At 38.3% G+C, this 14,949-nt stretch overlaps 1 protein-coding gene across 2 annotated transcripts in view; it reads left to right on the plus strand.

The window, feature by feature from the left end:
- The first annotated feature begins 803 nt into the window (after positions 1 to 803).
- The window catches only part of plxnb2a.1 (plexin b2a, tandem duplicate 1), a 97,379-nt gene continuing 83,233 nt past the window's right edge, over positions 804 to 14,949 (plus strand). For both annotated transcript variants that reach the window (XM_079868137.1, XM_079868138.1), the window contains exon 1: positions 804 to 1,223. The gene's annotated coding sequence lies outside the window, so the exon portion shown is untranslated. The remainder of the gene's footprint in view (positions 1,224 to 14,949) is intronic.

Raw genomic sequence — 14,949 nt, forward strand, 5'->3', positions numbered from 1 at the left:
ATTTTCTGGATCCATCCTTAATATCTGTCCTTTGATTATGATTTACAATTGGTTTGGCCTTAATCTCAGTCTCAGCATGAGCCAGATTACCGCAAATCTCAGATTTAGTGTAGGTGGGAGAGGAAAGGATCATTCTTTGATTCCAGCTCAGGCTTCACAAAGGGCCTGTGGGGGACCTCAAGGATGTTTGAAGCAAGGTTGGTGCAAAGAACTATTTCTGATTCCCACTTCCACTTTGGAAAAGGCGTTTTTCAAGCACTTTTGCAGACTGATACAGGAGGAATGGATCTGATAAGGGAAGAGAGACTTCAAACAGACCGGGACCTAAACATTTGGAAGAATGTCTCATCACCATCAGAGATAAAAAGTAGATAAATCCTTACCAAATGACTCAGTGATCACAAGTAGCCACAGTTATTAAAGTATTAAGAGACAATCATGTAAAGGAACAACCATTGAAGTTGTTTGTTTTATATTGCAATTTCTTAATGTATTAACTTTACTGAGACTAATATTTCTGGTACCATGCATATTTTGTTTTATTTTGTGATGTTTTTTTTTTTTTTTGTAAATTAATCCTCAAGCAACACAGGCTAAAGTTGAAATTAATCTCAGTTATCTGTTATATTTTATTATTATTTAGGCCTACAATTTATTTGAATTTATCTTATTTTATTATGTCATTGTACTGAAACGTTGGCAATATTACATGAAAAATTATGCCATTGACAACTTGCAATTGATAAAGAGGTAGATAGAGACCAATAGAGGGAGAGAGGGAGAGAGCGCGCGCGTGTGCGGGTGGGTGAGAGAGCGCGCGAGTGCTCCCTCTGGTCAGCCGGGCAGGTCCAGATGAGTCCTGTATGTCCTCATCCATCAGCTGTGGGGACTTTTGCTCTACAGATTTTCCTTCAAAACTCACACAGGTATCAGTGAACATTCAGACTTCACGCGCACCTGGCGGTTGATCTGAAGCCCAGCCTACAGGGCGTGGAAGAATTGTTTTCGACACTGGATTCCCAACATCGCCCATAGTTCTTCGGATTTCCCTAACAAAGTGTACTGCCTCCCCGGCTTTTTTCCTAAGGAATACCGTTTTTTTTTCTACTAGCTTCAGTGATCTATTTGGGAGACGAATAATGTAAATCTTTCCTCGCGATCGGTCTCTGGCAGTTTACGAACAGAAATCTTGATCTGCCTTCGCGAGTTGTTTCTCCAGAAAGGTGAGTGTTGAACTTTCTGTTTGTTTCAACTGTATGGTTTACATTTTTCAGTCGCGCGTGTTTGTAAACGTTTAAAACAACGTTTGTTCGCTTTATTTCCTTGAGTCTCGCGCGTTACTTACGGCTTTAACTGTTATCGTTACGTTTGGGAAATTCTTGTTAATTAAATCAGATGATTTATGTGATGTAGCCTAAGTGGATTCACAGTTACCGCTTTTGAAGCTTTGTAACACTTACAACTGAAACATCGTGTCTAATTGACGTGCAACTTTGTAGCGTATTGTTTCAGTTTTACGTTGATTGTTTAAATATGTAAATAAGCGATAAAGCACGCTCTGGCGTCGCGAGAATGTGGAAAGATATGCGACGTCGATTAGCCTATGCTCCTTACAAAAAGTACCATGGTACTGATAGCTATTCTTCACCCCAGAGTGTTTACGTGTATTCCAGGGTACTTCCAAGAATTCCATGATACTGTGTCCAAAACACCATAGCAGTACCATGGTATCCAGAAAAAACATGATAGGCTACTATGCTTATGCTTACATGTCAAAAAACATAGAAGTACCATGATACTTTTGTTAAGTGCCACAATTTGGCTTCTATTCACTCGTTTTTTTGCCTTCAAATCTTTGAGGTCTTAAAGAAACAAGATTTTCGGGCTTTACACAAATTTGCATGTTGTTGATCGTCTAACACAAACTGCTCCCCTTTACTCATCCTGTTGGCTTTTTGTAGCCGGATGTTTGTTCCTGTAACACTGTGCTGATGCTTGACATATGTTTTCTTAATAGTGCATCTGGCCCACTCCCACCTAAGATGCTCTTTAGTAATGTGAAACAAGGTTTAATGATGGGATATTTAGTTCTACATGTTGTGTTTGATTGGCCGTGAACCATTTGTCACAGCCCGAAGAAAGCACAGCTATCTCTGTTTCTGTCCTCGTCATCTGAAGAGTTTCACTTACCTTCATTTCATTTTCTCCTGGCTTGTTTATTCTCCCAATTACACCCAGCTCTCATATTATACAAGCTGTTGTGATAAAATCAACTTTAATGAGGTAATCAAATTTCCCTTTGCTCTGTAATTGGATGGCTGCGTTGCTGTTTGTATTGCAGTGAAGTTCATTGCTGACAATGTTACACAACTGATCACTTTGAATGTTTATTTATGAGTTATTATATTGCTTATTATGGTAAAGCATTGCTCATCTGCTGAACCTTTTACTTGAATGTTCAAGTCCAAGTGTAGTGGTGGTGTACAACTTGAAAAGCTCACCTGGATGGTTATTCCAGATTGACATTCAATCTCAATCTTTGACATTGACAGTAGACGACATCTAATGTTTCTGGAAAATATCTGCATTCTGTGTGCTTAATCCTTATAAAAACCCATCCTAACCACAATCCCAACTACCTCTTATAATATAAAGAGCAGTGTTTTTGATTTCCTTCATTTCAGTGGGATTGCATGAATGTGATGACTGTTATTAGTGGAATATTAGCTCCATTAAAGGGGGGTTATTAACAATTAACATTCGCATGCCATAAGACTTTTATTCATCTTCAAAACATAAAAGAAGATATTTTTCATAATATCTGAGAGATTTCTGTCCCTCCATTGAAAGTCTAATCACCCCAAACTCTGACGGTTCAAAACATTCATCAGGCGTCTTGGATTGATTCATGTGGATTTCTTTTGCAATCGCTTTATGAACGTTTTGAAGTGTCAGAATTTTGGGCGAATAGACTTGCAACCGACTTGTTAAGTCTGACATCACGCTTCACTGTTTCAGATGCCAAAAGCAAACTACTGAAAAATCATAATCCTAACCTTTATCTCTATACTGAAATCCCAGATGGCCAGACAGTGATTTATCTTTTATAAATCGTTAAAATATTGCTGTCCGTGAGACCAGAGACTCTAGTGTGCACTGTGAATTTATAAAAGCTTAGCTTAAATGTGCACTATGAATAAATATTGCTCATGGCTGTTGAGATGGTATTCTCACTTGAGTGGAGGCTTGGACCTGGAAACGGTATTCTGTTTCCTGGAATACAGTATTTACGACTTAACAAGTGGATGGAGGGACACAAATCTCAGAGATTTCATTAAAAAATATTTTCATTTGTGTTCTGAAGATGAACAAATTCTTATGGGTTTTGAACAACATGAAGGTGAATAAATAATAACAGATTTAAATAGGCTACTATGTGGAAAATTCATAAACTTGAAACCCAATTTGCCCTAATTAAAAGGCCTATATAAATAAGTTGTTAATTATTAAATTCATTTGAATATATACATAAACAGGCACACAACTTTATTTGGATTCTTCCGTATGAGAAGGATCCTGTAGCTTGAGTGATTCAGAGCAGGAAGTCATTCGGCCCCCTCAAGGTCAAAGATCAATGGTCAAAAACAGAGAGCGTGGAGAGAGAGGGAGAGAGCGCTCTTTTTACCCCTCTTTCTTCCTCCATTCTTTTTATCTTATGAGCAATGACTGTGTTTATTTGTGTTTCTTGTGGAGGAACAAGCACGCAGTACACAGTGGCCTCATTCATGCACTTCCTGAGGACTTTGTGTGTTTGTATTTGTTCATGTTGGCCATAAACCATGGAGCTGGCTTCTGTGAGTCTTGATTAAAGAATCATGATAATCATGTGAAACCCTCATCTTCCTCTTTTGAGTCACTGACTTGTCTCTAAAGGTCCTTCTGACTGTGATATCAGTGTTGATTGTTATGAGAGTGATAGTGCTGAATAATTGTCATTAAAGATAGGCGAAGTTGCTGACAGTGTGTACAGTATGTTGCTTTGTTTGTACTTCTTCGCAGGGCCTCCTGGATAAGCCCATCTGTGATCTGGATGTTCTCACTTCCTGAGCAACCCACTCATTTATGAGCTAATCATAAAGGCTTTTTTCTCTGGTGTTCTGTATTATGATCGTCAAGAACACATTTGGTGCTGGAATAGTAAGAGTAGAACTGTTTTTGCTTGGTTAGGTACATTTAATGTTGCTTATAATTATGTAACTCCAATTTATTAATTTTCTCTTTGCGCTGTGGACATGAGTTTTGCATAATATAAAATAAGTTTAGACATTATGCTGAAATGGATCTCAGAACAGGGACCTAAAAGTAAATATTTGTCATTTTATTCACCCTCATGTTGTTTTCAAACCTGTATGACTTACTTCCATGGAACTTTAGAAAAATGTGAAGGATGTAGCCTAGTTGTTGCTCAAAAGCACCATTTAACGTATCATAAAAGTGGTCCATATGATAATTGTGATTTTATTTTAAATCTTCTGAAGCCATACTTTGGAGTCATTTTGAGTCAGTGTGTTGATCTTGAGAACAACATCAGACTGGTTTATGAACTGGATCAACTAATACATTGAAAAGATTTGACTCAAAAGAATGATTCATTCATAAACTCTGATGTCAAGGTATTGTATGGCTTCAAAAGACTTGGAATATATTGCACAGATCATACAAACTGCTCTTATGGTGCTTTAATGTTCTTTATGGTGTTTAAAAACCCTAGTCCTCATTTACTTTCTTATATTAAACAAACTGAATTGGTCAGTTTGGTCTTTCAAAAAAAGACAATTTTCATTTTGGGGCGAACTATCCCTTTAAATTTTTTTTCATTTTTTCCCCCACAGATAATCTTAATCCCTAATGGGCTGTTAACTGCTGTGATAGGATCATTAGCTCAGTTGAACTTGAGAAATGGATCAGTTTGATTCATGAACGTATCATTTAAGAACTGTCCGGATCAACCAATTCATTAAAAAGATTTGACTCAGAAGAGCGATTCATTCATAAACTCTCATGAAGGCTGATGTCAAGGCTTAAGAAGACATAGTATGTTATATTCTAACCATTTTTTTCATACTTTTATGGTGACTCCAGGGTGTTTCGGTCAGAATATTCTATAAAATTCAGCTTTTGTGTTGTACAGAATAAAGAAAGTAAAGAGCAAAAGTGGGGTGAGTTAATAATTACAGTTTTCATTGGGAATTGAATTGATTCTTTATTATCGATTTTCATGGACATTTGTCTTTGGCCCATGTACATATATTATTTCAACATATAAAAACATAGTATGTATGTAACATTTTTAACATATTTAAAGTTTGGTGGTGAACTATGCCTTTATAAGGTCAGCTAAACTTTGTAGGCCCGTATGCCCCTGAAAATCTTTCTGCAGGTTGCCCTTCTCTGTCAGCTTTTGCAATTGAAGAAAACATCTTGTCAATTTGAGAAAATCACTTCAGCTCTGAGTCCTCATTTTCTGTGACGCTAATGGATTTCTATGGCCACTAATTTAGGCCTATGTCACACTAATGGATCTGCACTTGTAGATTGTGCTGAGAATAATGAAAAAGCTGCACAAAGGCTGATGCCTATCGAGATGCCGCCACTTTGCCACAATGCCTGATACAACCTCGTCCCCCCTCCAATCAGCTTTATTTAATACAGAATGTGGCTTTCGGCATCATATTTAATTATTGGGAATGAGGTGGAGAGGAAGTGTTAGATAAAGACATGCCAGGGCATGTCATAGAGCACAGGTCTTCTGAGGCTGACGCAGGCAGATTCGTTTGCTCACATCACCCTTCTTGTGCATTATCAGGGGACAAAGGTTATGTTTATTTCAGACTTCCGCCTGGACTGCCCGGTGCATTAATGTTTGTGATGAGAGATATCGTTTTGTTGGATCATTGTTTTTTTGTGCCTATGATTCTATAAACTTTGTTTATATTCAGTCACATACTTCAACAGTCATTGATTTGTGTATGGATAACCTCATAGGCGCTGTTCCCTACTGAGAAGGCATAGGCCTGCTTTTTTGAGAGTTATATGATATAAGAGCTGTTTCGCTCCGAGTCAGTGCTCAGTCAATATGTTTTTTCAACAGCTGATACCTTGAGAGAAGGTAGCTGGTATAATGCTAATGCCAGTAGAAATGTAAGTGCAAAATCGATTATTTGCAGACATTCATGATTTTATTTAATTATTGGTCTTGGTCTTTTGGATATATATCAGCTGATATTGGCATGATAGTTAGTGCTTAAAAAACAATTTAATAATAATTAACGTTAACTATAATAGATTTGTGATGCTTAAATTAACATTTGCCATTTAAAATGGTTGAGTTTGGTTTTTAGTGTTTTATTTATATTTGTTTAGACTATATAGTATAGAATTTGTATTTTGGTAATTTATTGGTTAACGAAAAATGTCTGTAAATGTTAAATTATGGTGCATCCCTTGACAAGGATGTTGGCAGGTTGACTAACTCATTTAAAAAAAAAATTTTTTTTGACAATAGAATATAGAATTGTAATAAAATTGCAGGGAATTGTAGGGTATCTCAAAATGTTTGAAAATATATTATCGTCTTGTTGAAATTTTACACTATTTACTCAATTAATTTTATTATTAATTGACAAAGCTTTTGGTATAGATTGACTGACTAGTTCTTAGTGTTTTTGAATTGTATTGGTCCTTTATCGGTTATCGAAAAATGTTTGAAAAAATATTATCAGTTGTGCTCCTATCCTAGCTTAAATTCAAGACTATTTGAAAAGTTCAGATGCAAAAGCCTCTAAGTGCCATCTGAAATTTTCTTCTAGAATGATCATTTTTATAAAGCTTGTATATTTAGGTTAAGTGGTTTCACTTAAATGACTATTAATAGGTCATTTGCATTGCCATTTAAGTGAAATTATTGAACTTAAATATACGAGCCTGATAAAAATGATCATTCTAGAAGAAAATTTCAGATGTCACTTAGAGGCTTTTGCATCTGAACTCTTCATTTACTCTGTATTAAAAGGCTGTATTAGAAAAATAGCAGATTTTTTAAATTGACACATATTGTCTGATAAACTGGCCTGGCAGATAAATCAATTTTCAGTGCTGGTAAAAGAATGAAATAAAAGCTAATTCAAGGTCACTATAGCTGATGTCTTAAAGGAACTTCAGTTGGTTTACAGAAATCAGGACGTTGTCGCATTCAACTATATCCTAAAGTGAATTTTTAGACTAGAAAGAGTCCTGAATAGAAAAACTCATGATGTTTGGACTTTGTGTAAAGGTCAGTGTCATCAACACGTCTTCTGTTTTGTTTGTGCAAGTTTCTGACAAACTGGATCTGTATAGGCCTCCGTCCTCTGTACCATGACTCAATGAATAGGTATGTGAGCTCTGCGTTTTTTGACCGTACTTGTCATGTCCGTGGGTGTGACTTTAGTGCGTGTCTTAGGGTGAGCATTGTCTCTAAATATAGTTGATCGTATTAATTAGTAACGCTGTATCAGCATCTTGTCGAGAGCGATTGAGTGATTTGTCACAGTAATGTCTCTGGTGCATTTCGGGGTTCACGCGAGACAGGCCTCTCAGCTTTTAAACGGTTTGTTTAGAAACCTGTCACCAACCACAGATCCATTAGCTGCCCTTGTTGGGTGTTTTGGCAGGTGTGTACATTATCTGTCAGGCTGGGAAAAGTGTGTGTGTGTGTGTGGCCAAACACGTGGGTGGTGTCAAAGAGTGTGTGAGGTGAGATCACACTTCTTCTCCTGCATGTAAGTGACAGCTGTAAGTCTCCTGGGGACACACACATGATGCCACATCCCCCAATCTCCTACTGTGTCTCACAACACATATGGAGCCTCCCACAAACCCGCAACCTGTCGCCCTGTCTGGCTGTCTCTTTTTCCGTAGCTAGCGTCTGACAAAAGCTCATAATGAACCCAAGTGGTCATTAAGATGATTGATTGCTTCATTCATTCATCTATTCACCACCTTTATTATGCTAGAAATGGTATTTAGCATCATGACATGATGATCTGTACCTCAAAAGGCCATTTTTAATGTAATCACGGTCGCCATTTGGGTTTATTGTTTGTTCGGGAATAAAATGACCTGCATCTTTTACTCTGAATTCAGTTTGCAAGCACTCTGGGGTCAGGTTACGCTTCCATGAACGCTAAATCTCTTTCAACCAGAAACATGAGGACTTTGACCCGGGTTTTACAACGTTACACAATCCTAACAAAAGTCCATTGACTGAGCAGTTATTGAACAAGGTGCTTGTCCTTACAGACACGCTCTGTGTTCTGACTGTTTAAGGAGGCTTCCAAGATTGAAACTATTGCTGTTTTGAAGACCCTCCAGCTGAGTTCTCCCTTCCAGCTTGCTTTTTATTCAGGGTCCTGAAAAAACAAAAACAAGAACATGGTCTACTCCCTGCTTGCCAGGAGACAGAGAGAGCGAGAGAGGTGGCAACATCTATTCATCTCTGCCCTAATGTCAGTCAAGTGCTTCTCATTTGCAGAACTTCAAAGCAGACGCTGCTTTTCTGCATTTAGCTCCATCTAATTTGGATGATGAATGCACTTGCGTAACGGTGCGACTTGATGAACCGCGCAGGAGCTCAACAGGAGCCGCAGCCGTGCAAAAATGGCATGCACGGTTTATATAAACCCATCCCATTGAGTCATGTAGGTCTAAATCTTGAATACACAAAAACACTTGGAACCGTCCCATGGTCTTCAGCCCTGGCCAAAAACGAGGCCCATGTGAAATGACATATGGCTGAATCATGCGGTCTTTGTATAAAAGGCTGGCTTTTCCAGTTTTATAAAATCATTTTTAACATTGTCAGATGAATTTGTGCTATTTCATGTGTTATGGCTTCAGAAAGGTGATATTGTACAGTTTAATTTGGTTCTTAGAGAATATAATGATGATATTTCTACAAATATCCCCTTTATCAGATGCTAATCATACAAATCTTCCTATCCATTTTCATAATTTTTTCCCCATGAAATTAGTGGTGTAGTTGTTACGGTTTCTCACACGAGCGACCCCATGACCTCTTTTGAATAAATTTATTTGTCCACCTATTGCTGTATTTTGTGTCTTTTTACTTTTTTCAGGTTTATTTTTTTTCATGGAAAAGCTGCTTAAAAGACTTGCTAGTTGGCCTTTTGTGTCTGTGATATGTACCGGTGAATTGCTCCTCGATAACATTGACACAGTGGGAATTAATTCCTCCACGGGCATCAGCGGTGGTGCCGTTAATCCTCAAACAGTCCAATTTCCTCACACTGAGCTTTAATTTTAATTATCATCTTTAAAATACTGCTAATATTTTGTCCTGCTGCGCTGTGCCAGTAGCCCTGAGCTGTAGGATATTTCCTCTTCCCTTTTTTCCCGGGATCAGTAATATTAATTACGGAGACAGACTGCTTCTGGGGCTTAAGGCATGATGATATGTGTGTGTATTGAAAAGATTTCATAAGTTGGCATTCTTTGTCCTGTTGACAATGAGAGACGCTAAGAACCACAAGCATGTTGCGGGCATGGAATGTGATTAGTGTTTGTTTAAATGTGTGTTCTTACATGTGTTTATCCTTGGGAATGTGGAGGAAGGAGGGCAGTTGAATAACAACTGGAGTCGAAGTTCATTTAAACATCAACTGTCAGATCTTGATGTATTGAGGAGGTGGAGTCACAGCAGGCCTGATTTTCATAGTCACAGATTATGCTATCACTGTATGCTGACAGAAGGGAAATTCCCACCTAGATTCCTGACTGGAATGCCTCACTTTGGAAGTTCTGGAAGTTTAGGAAAGGAAATTACTGTAAATTACACTCTGTTTAGCAGCGAGTCATAGTCATCTGCCTGTTTGGGATCTCATAAACCTTAAAGGTGCAGTCTTTAAGAATGACAACTAGTGTTCGAAATAGGTACTGCAGTCCAAATAAAAAATATCGGAGATTGTTGTTTCCCCCAGCCCCCTCCTCCTCAGACTCGACGCTCATGCAACAGGAACGAGCGCAATTGACAATGTAAGCCGAGGAGACTTACATACTTATGTAAGTTGATGAGTTGATTTGTCCGTGTTTTAATATGCTCTCGTTCATAGAGATTTTTAGATGGATATCGAGGCTTTTTGCTTGCTGCAATACGCTGTGATTCCTGCCAACTGGCATTCCGGGGTGTCAAAATACTATTGGAGGAACTGGCAGTGGGAGAGATCACACAGACCAAAACAGAAACAGACATTCTAACACGGAACGCACATTTCAAAGAAAAATAACTGGCTGTAGAAGTGTTTTTCAGAGAAACTAGTATGTGAACTCAGCATGTTTCCTAAATATCTGCAACATTTTGTGGTATTCTTATGCTTTAGTAGAGTGAAAAAGTTACAGACAGCTCCTTTAGCATGGCTTCTTTAAGACCATCTAGTCGTTGAAAAAGCTATCAACTAGCCAATATCGAAAATATGTTGTATTACATAACCCTTACTTTGAAGCTTCAATGATTTTCTATAAACTTTGTCGATTTCTAAAGGGACATAGGACGAGAGAGAGACAGAGTGCTGCTAACTTGGGAAGTAAACAACCTGTTAACTGATTGACCTTTACTTGTCTCCAGTTGCATTTAATGGGCAGTAAATCACCTTTTTCTTTCTGCAGCGTGACCTAGCACCGGTTATGGACTTCCTAGAGTGTGTGATAAGTATGTGCTGCTGCTGCAGTGTTAATTTTGACAGATCAATGCAGCACGTGCACATAGAGCGGTTATCCACAGGTCAGAGATGATAATGCATGAGATAAAGTTATATACAATATAGCAATGGTAGTGTTGAGTGGTTTCTTACTGGCCAAGTCTTGATGGCTCTGTTCTCTCTGCACACAAATCCGGTTTGCTTTTCATACCCGATCTTTCGATTGACTCAATGCCCAGTAATTTTGCACGTGATGAAGTATTTTCATTGTTCGTGTAATTAATATCTGATGTGTTTTCATTTGTTGCTACACAGCAACTCAGGGCTTTTTGTTCGATGTTACATACTACTGGGAAAAACAGTTCTTGAATTTTCTGGAATTCCGGAATTACTCATTCCCCAAAAAATATAAAAAAAAGCTATTAATTGGATTTCAAACAACATATGAATGTAGTTTGCATCCAATTTCAAGGGTTTCTGTCCTCTTAAAAAAAAAATGCAACGGTTTAGAAAAAAAAATGCTGCCTGAACAAAATATGATATCCATGTTTTTAGATATGGTTAGTTAAACAAGTAATAGTATACACCTTCTCAACAAGCCACGTGATTGTATTGTATAATTGTACAATGAGTACAATTGAGTTACGTTCTTAAGTTTAATACTTGGGTTTGATGTTCGTCCAATCCCTAACCCTATAAGTATGAGTAATATTAGTAGTGATGCATTTATGTTTGAACTCTGAATCTACTCTGGCATTTCCAAGTTGAGCGGGGTGGGAAAATTCATTCTTAACCGACACACACACACACAGTGTTTTTTTCCAATGGCTTCAGTGATACAGTGAACAGATAATGTAGAGTGTCCACATATGTCTGTGTGAGAAAGAGAAATATGAGTATACGTGTAAAATGGAGATTTAACCAATTTCACGTATAGATTCTCATACATAAACAGCCTAATTTTGTTCTGTGAATGTGTTCTGTGTATGTTTGTGTGTGTCGGAGTCTCTGTTTCAGCTCATGAGCTTAATTTCCTGTGCGCTGGCTTGCTGCCCGCCTGATGTTGGCTGCATGCCTGTCTATTTCCTTCTCTTCCTCTCCCTCTCTTCTGCTCTCTGTCATTCCCTTTCTCTTTCTCTTTCCCTTTCTCTTTCTCTTTGCTTAGTTCCAGCTCTGACCACAACAGCTTTCCCAGAATTCCCTGACAGTGTCCCAGCGTTCATCAAAGTTGCCCACTGCATCAGTCTCTATGTTAAACAGAAACAAATGTCACAGTTCTGCTCTCGGAGGCCTGACCTCATCTCTTCCTTCATGCACACGCACCAAAAGATGAGATTCTGTTTGACTGACTTATTCAGCAAAAGCACAGTTGTGGCCTGTAAAGTGTAAAGTTCTGTTTTACATACAAAGCTTGATACTACTGACCTCCTACTTGCTTCATGACAGATGATTTAAAAAGCTTTCTATAGCAATTCTTTATAGTTTTCATAGTACAGTTCATAGTACAGTACGTACCTCACACCACTTGTAGGGTAAAACACTTTGCTAGTTTTGGCGCTTCTCTCTCTCTCTCTCTCTCTCTCTCTCTCTCTGTCTGTCTGTCTGTCTGTCTGTCTCTCTCTCTCTCTCTCTCTCTCTCTCTCTCTCTCTCTCTCTCTCTCTCTCTCTCTCTCTCTCTCTCTCTCTCTCTCTCTCTCTCTCTCTCTCTCTCTCTCTCTCTCTCTCTCTCTCTCTCTCTCTCTCTCTCTCTCTCTCTCTCATAACGCTTCATGTTTAAAGAAACAATCCAGCAGGCATTAGCGTAAAATGTCGTCTTCCGTGGTTAGTTTTCTATTTTCTTTTTAATTATAAAAAGAGATGGAAGATTGTTAAAGTTAGATTGTCAGTATGTTTATAACTAGTTTCCATATAAATCCAAGCTTTCTTTGTTTTCTGTAAAGATAATATGCATACGCACGCACAGCAAATATCTATTTGAATGGGGAATGGCTAAAAATGACTAAAACTTAATAATATATTTCAAATCAGCAATACGTTAATTAAATCATATTGTGTTTTGTTTGCTTAAGTTATGCTAAAAGGCTAGTTTTTCACACTGTTCTAATACGCTAGTGCATTTAAGTGTAAACAAACCGGTGATGCCTCTATCATAAAAGAGATTGGCTCTTTTAAATGAACTGTGGTTTTCACATTAATTGTTATGGTTTCTACAAAATATTTTTGTGCAAGTTGTTCGCCTTGTTTATAGCCTGCTGTTTCCAATAATAGCATATCTGGTTTAATGGAACATTTTATGAATGCTCTATGAAGAATGAGATTGGTTACCATCACAGTAACACAAGAACGCATGTTAAACTTGTAAACAGGACCTGTTTATTAGCATTACATTCACATCTTCACGCAAAGTGTTTCTGTTTTAAAGTTCACTAGTTGGAATGTCCCATGGTTCCCAACCCCCTCTCTTGTTCTCGCTCTGCTGTCTTTCTTCTCAGCATGCTGTCTCACTAGTGAGCCATACAGAGCAGAGCTGACTGTAAATTCCTCAGTTTAATATATGTAATTAGTCCTACTCAGTTGCAAAGTCCAAGTAATGGAAAGTACCTTACGGAGAAACATGCCCGAGTGTTCTTGTGTCAGGTTTTGCTTTCATTTTTTGACATCATAACAGTTTGATTATGCATGTACTGTGACCTAGGATCAGGGCCAGAAGATCTAATGCATCTTTCATGTCCTGAGCCGCCATTAGGAGATGTCAAACAAACATCAACAGCTACTCCTGGTGATACAACAAGCTATGCTATCACCTGCGCACGCGCTTGAACAGGCAAACAAACCACGTAGTGGTTAGATAGTGAGCTGGTTTGCTTTGCAGCGCCATTCCTCTTTTCCGCCCGGCCATTGCCTAAGCGTTTGAACGACCTCTGGAACATCGGCTCTTATCAGGCAGCGGCCGCTGTGCATTCCACCGAGATAAGAGCTCCAGCCGGCTTCTGTCAACATGAAGTGCAAGCGAGTGTGTCCGCGATCACTTCTTTTCGTTTGCAGCGTGGCCTAGTTAACCTTCCTGTGAAACAAATACGCCGGCCACTGTGTTTCTCTCTTCGTCTCCAAGGAAAGGACTGATGGGAGATTATCATAAGGAGTGTTTCAGTGCAACTCGGGCACAGATCGGGAATTATGCATGAGGGTCGGCACACCAGTTGCCCTCTCAGCCAGTTTTAATCAATTATAGAGCCACACTGTGTGTGTGTGTGTGTGTGTGTGTGTGTGTGTGTGTGTGTGTGTGTGTGTGTTATGAATTGTCCGACAGAGCACCCCATGCTCTCTCAGGACTCACGGATACTCTTGCTTCTCAGATTGGATACTGGCGTAGCCCCCATTGCTCTTTCATAACCTTTCTGTCTTGTGATCAATAATGCAATTCAGTGAGTTTGATATGAGTCTGAATCCAATCTTACCTGCTCCGCCCAGCTTAACGTGATTCTTCTGTGGTGTCCTTGAGCCATGATGCGTGTGTGTGTCTGTGGTGGGGGGAAAAAGAGTGGGATTGGGAGAACGAGAGCAGGGCAGGCTCTCATTAATACTTGAGTTGTAGGTGGTAATAGTCGCAGGCTTGTGAAATGGCAAACCATGTAAGGGAGGGACAATCACCCATAACATAAAGGCTTGGATATTCTTAATGCATTTTCCATTAGCTTGGGTGGTGTGCAGACACAGAACAGGGTCTCTACATTACAGATGGTTGGAGGAGAGGGGTTGAATAGGTGCAAATTGTTTTGACCCAATAGCTCACTATATGCATTCATTTTGTTTTCTTATTATTTTAAGAAATTTTGTTTAAAACACATGCCAAGTTCTTAGAAATTAATTTTTTATGTTCATATAAGTTTTATAAATGTATTTCTTATTTAACTTTCATACGTGTAACCATCAACTAAAAAGCAATAACATAATTATTACATAGTTATTACATCTAGAATACATGTTAGTGTAACACATCTTAATCATTATTTTAGGTTTAATTATTTAAGTGTTTATTTAATTATTTAAGTGTTTTTCAGGGTAAAAAGTATTTTCATAGATATGAATTATAAATAAATACAGGTTATAAATATAATATTAAGCATTGTATGCAGTTTTGCTAATATAAATGAATATTTTTCTAAGACATTTCTAAGAAGGTTTTTGCCAAAAT

This window comes from Squalius cephalus (assembly GCF_949319135.1).
Source record: "Squalius cephalus genome assembly, chromosome: 4".
Lineage (NCBI taxonomy): Eukaryota > Metazoa > Chordata > Actinopteri > Cypriniformes > Leuciscidae > Squalius > Squalius cephalus.